Genomic DNA, 12,513 nt, shown 5'->3' with positions numbered 1-12,513 from the left:
CAAATCAGAGTTTGAAATGCGGAATTTCCTAGCTGACTCTTAGTTTTAATTCTGTTAGGGTAAACTGGCATGTTTTCTTTACTGCAAAAGACGAAGCCAAAACCATTGTAAACGACAAAGCATACATTCAGTGTCTGGACCGCAGACGAAGAGTATGCATGTGACGTCTGTCTGTTGTGTCTCTTACCTCCTATAGAACGTTATGGGACGAGCTAGGGTAGAATGTGAGTTCCGGGACATTCCAGACCGACAGTTGGAGGAAGCTTAGAGAGGACGGAGGAGCGGTTGTGTAGTGGCATCACATGAAAATAGAGGTCGTATTTCTACGAACTCAGGTGTTGTACCTATATCTTACAAATGAGCAATAAGAAGTGCAACTCACACAGCTGTTGAACCCACAAGCAGGAGCCAGCTTGCTATCATCTCCCATGTCTGTTGAGAGACGCCAGAATTGGATAGGCTTCGTTTCGCTGTGGCTCTGTTCTCCGGATTGCTTTCCAGTATTGCTACGATAAATCATTTCCTAGCTTAAGCAATACGAATTTTGTTGTCATTAAAACAGGCTTCACTGTAGTTCGTTGAAGGAAGTATGGGCCATATTATCAAGGAACGGTGATAACATTATCACCGCTTTAGCGGCAGGAAACTGCCGCTAAAGCGGCAATAATGGGCTTGATATTATGCCCTTTTGAATTCCCATAGAAGCCCATGTTCACACCATAACCTGGGCTTCTATGGGAATTCACAAGGGCATATTATCAAGCCCATTATCACCGTTCCTTGATAATATGGCCCTATGTACTTTATTAGTACAGAGATGAGACCCCCACACCACACTGTCGCCAGGCACAGCACAGCAGCAGACTGGCAGTGCCTGAACCAACATTCTAAGATGACATCAAAGGGAACTAAGCTATGTCATTAGTGTGATGACACTGAATGCTGGTTATGGATGGCAGAATGCACACCTTACTGCTCAACGTGCTTTCTGGCAGTGCGATTGGAATTGCAGCGCATTCACGCTACATATGGCTATGAATTAGTGTGAGTACAGCATCAGCTAGGCTGATGCTACTAAAGCACATTATAACACATCTCTCCTCCTTGGGAACATATAATCGGGTAATGAAAAATGAAGGGAATGCATACAAGAACAACAACCCCTATCCCCACAGACACAAGAAAGACAAACGTATGAGAGGTGAAGAAACATCACAACACAGAATCGAGTTAAGAAAAATGAAAGAAGAAAAACAAACAACAAACATATACCCCAAAAGTGGATACCAAGAAACTTGACAAGTTAAGGTTGAACATAATCTTTCAAATATACAGGCTTCCTCATCCTCATTTCTCTACCAACATGAGGAGCATTCAAAACACCTTTATTATCAGTAATGACTTGCTCCAGAGAACTGTCTGAAGGAACACCGTCAACATGAAAATCCGACTGCACAGTCGGATTGTCAGTAGGTACAACATCAACATGACTAGACCCATCTCTCCCTCTCACACTAGAGAAACTTTGAGGTACAATACCACCCCGATCACCAGAATATTCACGATCATTCATGAACATCAAAGGTGAACAAGAATCTTCTTCATCACACACATCACTACTCAATTTTTTCCTTGTCTCTGGTAGAGAGCAACTCTTCTAATGTTCCAAGTTTGCCCATTATCCAATTCCACCCAATTACCACCAACTGCATGAACTCTAAATGGGCCACAAAACTTGGTCAAATCTTTCACACCAAAACCAGGCTTGACTTTGACTCAATCCTCAACTGCAATAAAACTTTTTAATTCTTTCTTGCATGGGACTCCTTGATCCTTATTCTCACACCAACACACTAACTTGCTTCCTGGTAGCCTTCCTTGCATCATTTCAAATGGACTTTTCACTGAAGATGTGTTAACAGTAGTGCGATATGCCCAAAGCATGTCTCTGAAAGCTCCCACCACTGATAACCCAGCACTACAAGCTAATTACATAGTCCCTTTAACTTGTCTGTTCAACCAGACCGTTACCCTGGGGGTTGCACAAAGACGCAAATGCATGCCTCACACCCAAAGTGTCCAAACATTTCTTCATATCAACTGACCTCAACTGTGTGCCATTATCTGTGAGGATAACAGAAGGAACACCTTCTCTCCTAAACACATCACTAGGAAAATCAATGGTAGAAATAGTAGTAATGTTACACATTAAATCAACTTCCACCCACCTAGACTTGGCATCAACCAGAACAGCTGCAATTTTTTTGTGATCAGGTAAAAATGAAAATGGTCCTATGAAGTCCAGACAAACTTTCTCCCACAACTCCTTGGCTTCATACACATGCTGCTCTTCCTGCACACGACCCACACCCACCCTGAGACGTTTCTCAATGTTTTTGCACGCATACCTTTCGTACAACCCATTCTTTTCTCTCAGCATACATGAAAGGCTACCAAAATCTCTCTCTTACCCTCTTAGTGGTTAATGTCTGTCCTAAATGGCCTTCATGCGCCAACTCAATCAGACGTGACCTCAAAGAAACAGGAGGCACACATTTTTCATTACGCATTGTGAGAAGGAAACAGGTTCCCCCGTCACTTACCTTCCGGGGGGCCCCGTATCCCCTGGTCTCGGGGAGCCCGGAGAGTCGACACCCGACGTCACAGGTCCGTCGAACAGATGACGGAAAAGATAACCGCCCCCCCTTGTCCTTCCCCTTCGCAGGGACGAATCAGCAACGTGGAGAGCGTGGTAGGAGGAGGGGCTAACCCCGGAAGCACTACGGACCCGGCCGTGAAAAGAGACGAGGGACACAGGATCGGGGAGGAAGCGGTCGAAGGACTAGGAGAAGCGAAAGGCGGAAGCAACGGAGAAGAAGGACGCGAGGACAGAGATCGAGTCAGGAGAAAGACCGAAGACGACGGAAATACCGAAGACGACGAGACGTGGTGCGAGGAGTGGTGGTCCCCACCGGAGGAGGCTGGAGAGCGGCCGCAACTCAAGGAGAGTTGCGGCGGAGCCTGTGAGTAACCCTGAGCGAGGGCGCAAGAGGAGCGGGTGGAGATTGGGACCGGGTACAAGAGGGGAGGGATTGGCTAACGAGAGGGAGAACTGTTTAGAGTAAAAGCTCGCAATTGCCTCCGTGACCGTGGTTTGTCAATAGTACTGATTAGTCATCCCTAGGACTGCACTCACCTGAAAACCCCTTTTCCCCCTGTTATGTTTGTCGTTTTGAGTTACCTAGGGGCCACATACACGGTCAAAGAAGAGAGTACGAGGCCCTTTCTCACCGTGCGATAGGCACTCCTGATCTGAACCTTATTCCCATCACTCCCCCCCCCCCCTTTTTTTTAACCTCTTCACCGTTCTCGTCCGGGTTCACTTGTTCATAAGAAAGGAGGAGAGCACAATTCTCACGTGGTGTTGCGGTGATGGTTTGCAACCTTGGCACATACAGTATAAGTTACTGACAGCCGTCTTTTCCTCTCTCCTATGAGCCTCCCTGGGACGAATGTGGGTCCGGATATACAACTAGGAGAAGAAGAATCTTCCAAGGGACTATGAGCGGTCGGAAGAGGCGGAGAACCAGCAGTCGAAGGACCAGTAACAGCAGAAGAACCACCGGGGACTGTTGAGACATCCATATCACCCTCGAGTGGCCCATTACCTGTCATTTCGAATAAAACTCGCAGAGCATCTCACTATATACAGCCTCCTCGTCTGATTATCCGACCCGCCCTCCCACACGCATCAATAAGCAATCTCCGTAAACAGCCAACTCATCAGCCACCTTAAAGAATGGTCTGACAGCATGAGGAAGAATACTTTCTCTCCTAACCTCCCCTTTCACCATCTCCAATACTCTCTGAAGAGTCATATCCTTCCACATGGCACTCCTCCACTCTCCTCTAGAAATAGAACCTCCCCAACCTTCCATAATATCTTCCACACTGGCAACCACTTCTTCTGTGACAACTTCTGTAGGTTATACAGTTTCATCAGGAATTCTAGATAAGCAGTCAGCAACCTTGTTCTTCCAACCAGGGACATATTCTGTCGGGATCTCAGTTATGTTTCTGCAGGAACGCCATGGACATGAAGAAAGGTCCTCGACCTCCCTAAATCACCTATTGCACCCAACAAAGGTCAAAGTGACAATGGTAACCTGGGGAAGAAGGGAAACAAAACAAGGAGAAACAAGGGTCCTCGTCGAACCTCAGACTGCAACAAAACCAGGCCAACACAGGGCTATTTAAGCTTAGGCTTCCCTTCTTCTAACTCATACAAAAGACTGTAATTGACAGGCGTGTGTCTGGGTCTTCTTACATCATCTGCATAATTCATGTCAATCCAAAAATAAAAGCGTAAACTAATGGTCGAAAAATAATGTCACCTTATCTTCAGGTGTGATAAACTAATTTTCTCTATATTTCCTTTATAACAGGTAGCCAGCTAAACAGAAAGAGCGGGCAACCACAATGTCAGATACGCTGAATCAGGTAAGTATACATGGGGCACTAAGTATAATAAACATGGTCAGCGCAAGGCGCTGTTACCGTCATTACAGTTATGCAGCCTTTTTGTTTTCTTCTATAATGTTGTAGGCACAAAGGATTCCAGGACAAAATAGTGCTACCTGAACGAAGCAGAAATGTGGAACAGGAACGCTAGGAATCAGACGAGGTCCGGGAAGAAGGAGGGCACTGGTACCAACAGGACGCGGTCGAGGAGACCTGATGAGCCGAAGGCACTGAATCCCACAAGACGCGGTTGAGGAGACCCGAAGATCCGGAAATGCTTCAGGCACTGAATACCACAAGACGCGGTCGAGGAGACCCGACGATCCCACAATGCTTCAAGGAACTGGAAGGTAGTTGCACAACTCCGTAGCTAGAACGCAAAGCGTCACTGCTCGGAGACTGCTGCGCTTTGACTCCGTTGGTCGGCCGCCGCGCATGCGTGCCCTCGTGCGGTGGCCATGTTTGTAGTCCGCAGCAGCCCCCGAGATCGGCAATCGCGCCATATTCAATCCGATAATCATAATCTTGCAACCTGATAGACAACCGCCTAGAGCAATTTTTACTACCACCTGGCCCCAACACTTTAAGCAGGAGTTTATGGTCAGTCCGAAGTGAAAACTCGCTCACCCACAAAAAGACCTTGAAGTAAACTGTGGCCCTCGCGGCAGCTAGAGCCTCACGCTCAATAACTGAATAATTGCGCTCTGTATCAGTTAAAGACCGTGAGGCAAAAGGCACCATCTTTTCTTGCTTAGTATGCAGTTGAGATAAAACAGCACCAATGCCTATGGCACTGGCATCAACAGTGACAATGCTCCTCAAAGAGCTTTGAAAAGGTGCAAGAACACCAGCGTTAGCAATATTATTCTTAATTGCAAGAAAATCTTGTTTTTGGAATCTGCCCACTTACATTTCTTACCCTTCCTCAACAATGCCCTGAGAAGTTCAGTTTTGAGCGCAAAATCTTGCACAAATTTGGAGTAATACTCCACTAATCCCTCGACACCACAGCTCCTGACGTCGCCTTCCTCACGGAAACCTGGATGAACGACTCCTCAGCGCCCGACATCGCCATCGCCATCCCAGACGGCTACAAGATCACCCGTAGAGACCGAGGCAACCAGACCAGAGGAGGCATCGCCATCATCTACAGGGAAACCATCCGCTTCACGACCAACACCGACGACACCCTGACAACTGCCGAACACCTGCACTTCCAGATCCACACGGACCGCAAAACCACCCTCAGAGGCACCCTCATCTACCGACCCCCGGGACCACGCACACAATTCAGCGAAGACATCGCTGACTTTATCAGCCCGCACGCCCTCCCCTCCGCGGACTACATCCTCCTGGGGGACATCAACTTCCACCTGGAGAACAACAACGACCGCAACACCACCACCCTGCTTGACAACCTCGCCAACCTCGGACTCAAGCAGCTGGTGACCACCCCCACCCACCTCGCCGGACACACGCTCGACGCTGTCTTCTCATCCAGCAAGGACATCGTCTTCAGCCACGCCACCGGACTCCACTGAACGGACCACAGTTGCATCCACTTCACCTTCAGAAGATCCACGATCCATCACCACCAGCAGCAGGTTGCTCGTAGAAACTGGAACAAGATCACAGCAGACCAGCTCGCCGCTTCCCTGAGCCAGCACCCTCCCGCCAGCTCAGCGAACCCCAGCCAGGCCGCCGACAACCTCACGAAGTGGATCAGCAACTGCGCAGATGACCTCGCCCCACTGAGGACCCCGCCTAGCAGACCCGGCAGCAAGAAGGCTCCATGGTTCACCGACGAACTCAAGAGCTCCAAGAAGAACTGCCGAGCCCTCAAGAAAGCCTGGAGAAGGGAGCCAACACCGGACAACATGACCAACCTCAAGCTCGCCACCCGGAAGCACCATCAACTGATCCACGACACCAAGAAAACAGCATTCAAGGACCGGCTGGACAACAACGCACACAACTGCAAGGAACTTTTCAACATCGTGAAAGAGCTCTCCAACCCCAACGCCGGAAACAACGACATCACCCCGTCGCAAGACCTCTGCAACTCCCTCGCCTCCTACTTCCACAACAAGATCGCAGACATACACAACAGCTTCAGCCCACAAACAACGCTCCCAACGATCGCACCAACGCCCCCCACCACCACCCTCAGCGCCTGGACCCAGATCAACACAGAAGACACCATCTGCACGATGAACTCTATCCACTCCGGATCTCCGACCGACCCCTGCCCCCACCACGTCTTCAACAAGGCCGACGCTGTCATCGCACCCCACCTGCGGGACATCATCAACACCTCCTTCGACACCGCCACCTTCCCTGAGAGCTGGAAACACGCCGAACTCAGCGCTCTACTAAAGAAACCAACAGCGGACCCCACCGAACTCAAGAATTACCGCCCCATCTCGCTCCTCCCGTTCCCAGCCAAAGTCATCGAGAAGACCGTCAACAAGCAGCTGGCCGCCTTCCTCGAGACAAATGGATCCCTCGACCCCTCACAGTCTGGCTTCCGAGCCAACCATAGCACCGAGACCGCCCTCATCGCTGCCACCGATGACATCCGAGCCCTGCTGGACAACGGTGAGACAGCGGCCCTCATCCTCCTAGACCTCTCCGCGGCGTTCAACACTGTTTGCCACCGCACCCTAGTGCAGCGCCTCAGCAACATCGGAATCCAGGAGAAGGCACTGGAATGGATCATCTCCTTCCTCGCTGGAAGGGCACAGAGAGTTCGCCTACCACCGTTCAGATCTGCAGCCACGGAAGTCATCTGCGGCGTTCCCCAGGGCTCCTCGCTCAGCCCCACCCTCTTCAACGTCTACATGAGCCCCCTTGCGGCCATCGCACGCCAACACAACCTCAACATCATCTCCTACGCCGACGACACCCAGCTGATCCTCTCCCTGACCAACGACCCAGCCGCCGCCAGAACCAACCTCCACGAAGGGATGAAAGACGTAGCAGAGTGGATGACGACCAGCCGCCTGAAACTGAACTCAGACAAGACGGAAGTCCTCATCCTGGGCTCCTCGCCCTCCGCCTGGGACGACTCATGGTGGCCCCCCGCCCTGGGCACCGCACCCAAACCGACAGACCACGCACGCAACCTGGGCTTCATCCTGGACTCCTCCCTCTCCATGACCAGACAAGTCAACGCCGTCTCCGCGTCCTGCTTTAACATCCTACGCATGCTACGGAAGATCTTCCGGTGGATCCCCACCGAGACTAGGAAAACGGTCACCCAGGCCCTCGTCACCAGCCGACTGGACTACGGCAACGCCCTCTACGCCAGAACCACCGCCAAGCTCCAGAAGAGACTCCAGCGGATCCAGAACGCCTCAGCCAGACTCATCCTCGACATCCCCCGACGCAACCACATCTCCGGACATCTGAGAGACCTGCACTGGCTCCCCGTCAACAAGAGAATCACCTTCCGTCTCCTCACCCACGCACACAAAGCCCTACACGACCAAGGCCCGAGCTACCTCAACAACCGCCTCAACTTCTACGCTCCCAAACGCCACCTTCGATCGACCAACCACGCCTTCGCCGCCGTCCCCCGCATCCGAAGAGCGACAACAGGAGGAAGGCCCTTCTCCTACCTGGCCGCCAAGACCTGGAACACCCTCCCGACCGACCTTCGCCTGACCCAAGACCACCTCTCCTTCAGGAAGAAACTCAAGACCTGGCTGTTCGAGCAGTAGCGGCACCTTACCCCCCCCCCAAGCGCCTTGAGACCCTCCGGGTGAGTAGCGCGCTCTCTATAAATGCCTTTGATTGATTGATTGATTGATTGATTGATTGATTGATTGATGAAAGAACGTAGAGCATCTTTAGCCTTAGGAACATTGGCATTTGTAATTTCACTGACTAATTTCATTTTAGGCTTAACCCCATTCTTGGTATTCATGTAGCCCAAATATTCCACCTCTTGAACTTGAAAAACACACTTCTCTCTGCGTAGTGTCAAACCCGCTTTCCCAATGCGAGTTAACACCTCACCCTGCATGCAATTGTGTTCCTCTTCACTCTTTCCATAAACTAAAATACAATCCTGGAAGACAACAACATTACTGAGTCCAGACAAAATGGCAGTCATCAATCGCTGGAATACACTGGCAGCAGAACATAGCCCAAAAGGGAGTCTACAAAATTTAAAGGTACCCTCTGAGGTAATAAAATATGTCAAATGCTATAGTACGGATGTAGTTTTACCTGATGGTAAGCACTGCTAAGATCAATCTTAGAGAAAAACTCCCCCACCCGACAACATCAAAATTAGTTCATTAATGTTCGGCAAGGGAAAATTGTCCATGATAACATTTTGGTTGAGGCTGCGGCGGTCCACACAGAAGCGAAGTGAATTATCAGGTTTCCTCATGATGACGACTGGAGACAACCACTCAGTGGCCTCAACTGTTTCTATTACGCCATCAGCCAAGAGTTGTTGAATAATATTTTTGACCTCTGCCCTAGCGGCCATAGCAATCCGCCGTGCTTAATGTTTGATAGGAACCGCACCATTTTTCAATTTAATTTCATGCTTATAGTTTTTTAACTCTCCCAGTCTATCTTCAAAAACATCACTGTGATGAGATAGCAATCCTTCAAGGTTTGAAGTTTCCACAACCATAACTTGGTTGTCAGCTCTGGGATTGACAGTAATGCACAAGTCAAAATGATGTAACCATCCTAATAGTGGAGGACCATCAGGTGCCATATAGATCTTCCCATGAGTTTGACGATCCTTAAATTTAATAACTGCATTCATGAATCCAAGGACACCAATGCCAGAGCCTTGATAACCCTTCAAAATAACATCAGAGGTCACCAAGACACCAGAAGGCCATGTGATATCATATAATTCCTTCGGTATTATTGTGTAGAGAGATCTGGTATCTACCATGAGAGACACAGTTTCACCATTGACTTCAAAATCAGCTCTGGGCCGAGATAGTCTTCGTTCCAGATCTTGATGATTATGCACCGTGTCATCTTGAATCATTAATATTTTGTAATCTGAATGCTCATCTTCCACATAGGCAACTCTCTTTTCACCCGCCTTGCACATTCGTGCTAAGTGGCCCTTTTTTCCACATTTCCGACAATCTTTACCTGAAGCAAAACATTGTTTTGAGTCTGCAAGGTGATAGATGCTCCCGCATCTGAGGCTCACTCGAGAATTCTTACCATTTGTACCAGATGAATTTTTCCAACTTCCATTTTTAGTCGAAGAACAAGCTTGTGTTTGAGATTTTCCTCTTACAACGTTGACTTGTTCACCATCGTCAACCACAGATGTGGGTTCTGAGGATTAGTTCTCTGCGTTGGAAATTCGCATCTCTCCCAGACATTTTTCAGACTCCTCAATGACTTTTGAAAGGGCTATAGCTTCCTTCAAGGCTGGATTACTGGCTGCCCACAACCTTTCTTGAATTTTGTTTTACTGTTGCATTGGACGATGAGTTGGTCCCTGATCATTTCCTCAGTCATCAACCCAAATTGGCATTTGGCAGATAATTCTCTGAGAAGAGCTACAAAATTGTCAATTGTTTCTGTTGAACGCTGGGGCTGTGTATAAAACTTATGACATTGTATGGCTATGTTCACTTGTTTGGCAAACCTTGTCTGTAGGCGTTGTATTGCTTCCTTGTACACATCAGCAATAGCATCTCCTTGAGCATCGCGGGCAGGCGGCAGATACTTAAAAACATGTTGTCCCTCCTTTCCCAAAGAACCCACCAATAGTGCTTTTTTTAGGTCTCGCCTACGCAGCGCGCATGCGCTGCATAGAAGGACCTTTAGCCATCGTTCAGCTGTTTTTCGAAGCACATACTCGTGCTTGTGGCGGCATACACCTTGCGGGAGTGCGCAGTGGCGCGCCACAAGCCTGAGTATGTGCTTCGAAAAACAGCAGACTGCACACGCGCGCACGCAGCACTCCCGGGCGCGTGAGCTCTGTAAGCTTGCATTTTGTACCTCTGGATCGGATGCTTGAATTGGAGTCCAAACACTGTAAAAATTTTATTTGCCTTTTTTGCAGCTATGGTCAATTGCAGTGCTTGGCACGGGTGGGGTGACTTATTATTATTATTTTTTTGTAAGCTTGTGTTATTTGCATTATATTTCTTCACGTCGCTTCCCGGGTTACGTAATTTGCCTGTGGTGTGTGTTGCACAGGTGGGTGCAGGGTTTCCGGTTGTACTAAGGAGAGGCTTTGGTGCCTGCGTGAACCCACGGGGAATGGGCACGGCCTGGTTATTCTCGTTTGCTGTGCACTCCGCCCAGCTGCCAGCCGCCCACTGACTGGCACGGCCAGGATTTCTATGCACGAAATCTGCCCAGTGGCAGAACAAACTAGGCTGACAGAAATAAAGAGCGTCAGTCACATGGCTGTATTTACCTCCTCTCTCCCGCCAAGGCATGTGCTGATGACAGGCTTTTTGCCCAGTGCAGCCACCTCTTCAGAAAACGACGGGCAGGATTCCGATGTACATGATTTTAAAATGTGTTCAAGTGAGCTCTGCTTTGTGGGAACGGTACTGCCCGCCTACCTACACATTCTCCAGTACCTACACCTACCTACACATTCACCGGTACCTACACATTCACCAGTACCTACACCTACCTACACATTCACCGGTACCTACACCTACCTACACATTCTCCGGTACCTACACATTCTCCGGTACCTACACCTACATACACATTCATCGGTACCTACACCTACCTACACATTCACCGGTACCTACACCTACCTAGACATTCACCGGTACCTACAGCTACCTACACATTAATTGGTACCTACTTGAAGTCTTTCTGTTTTCTCTGCATTGGGTGACCCCTGTCCTGGGTCTGCACTGAGGGAAGGCCCGGTTTGGAATTATGGGATACGGTCCGCTTTTTCTGCCGTCTTTGTGCAGTTTGGGTGCACTGGCATTAAACGTGGTGCGCGCTGTTGTATCCACTAAAGGTCCCGACACCCTGATTACTTACTGTCTTGTAAAGGCTGGCCTCGCTGTGTACAAATGAAACAGTCACAAAAACCCCAAAATGTGAGCAAGAACTGTTGCTGTAAAACCAGCACTTGGTTTTTACATCTATAACACAGTAAGCACAAGTGCTGCCTTCTAGAGTTTACACAGTTCAGTGCTCCTTTTTATGGACTACTATGCGGTGGCCAAAGTGTTCATGGCTTCAAGGATACCTACTGTCTTTATTAAGATACCCAGTTAGTGAAGAATTACTAAATCTCTTTGCGTACCAAACAGGTCTCGGAGTCTGGAGGTTGAAGGACACTCTGAGGCTTGGCTCCGCTCAGGGCTTTAAGTGGGATGAAAAAACTGGGGGGGATCACTCAAAGGGGCGTGGCCAATGTAATTAAGAGTGTGGCTTAAAAACAAGTTAGCTAAAAATCTGTTCTTAGCATAGTGTGCCGCCAACTTGTATTTTGCTGTTTGTCAGTGCATCCAGATATGATACAACAAATAACTTCATACTTACAACAAGTCAGGACTATTGGCGTTGTCAATGGTTGTTAGTTGCATAAGATAAATAAGCAGCAACTATGGCTTGTATATAATATTGAAAAAGCTTCCACTTAAAGCACTGATGACACCATGCCAATGTTGCTGCTCCTGAGTTTCAAAAACAGAAGGGAAATCCAGAGAGAAAACGAATCTCTAAGTTATTTCCATTCCCCTACAACTCTCATCTGGCATGACATCATGCCATAACTTCTCCACTAGTGAAAAGTGAGCAGTGTGAGCACGCACACATTGATGTGCCTGTTGTCACTGCAGTCTGGGAATAAACGGACCGCCTGTGCCAGGGCACATAACAGAGCCCGGTAGAGACCCGTTTCCAGGCCCTCTTTTAAAAAACTGCCGGTGCTCAGCACCGGTGAGACCCGGCCCACTTAAAGCCCTGGCTCAGCTGAGGTTTATACATGAATCTACAGGAGGTCACCTGGCT

This window comes from Triturus cristatus, chromosome 3_1 (assembly GCF_964204655.1).
Source record: "Triturus cristatus chromosome 3_1, aTriCri1.1, whole genome shotgun sequence".
Classification (NCBI taxonomy): Eukaryota; Metazoa; Chordata; class Amphibia; order Caudata; family Salamandridae; genus Triturus; species Triturus cristatus.
This window is presented reverse-complemented; position numbering follows the sequence as displayed.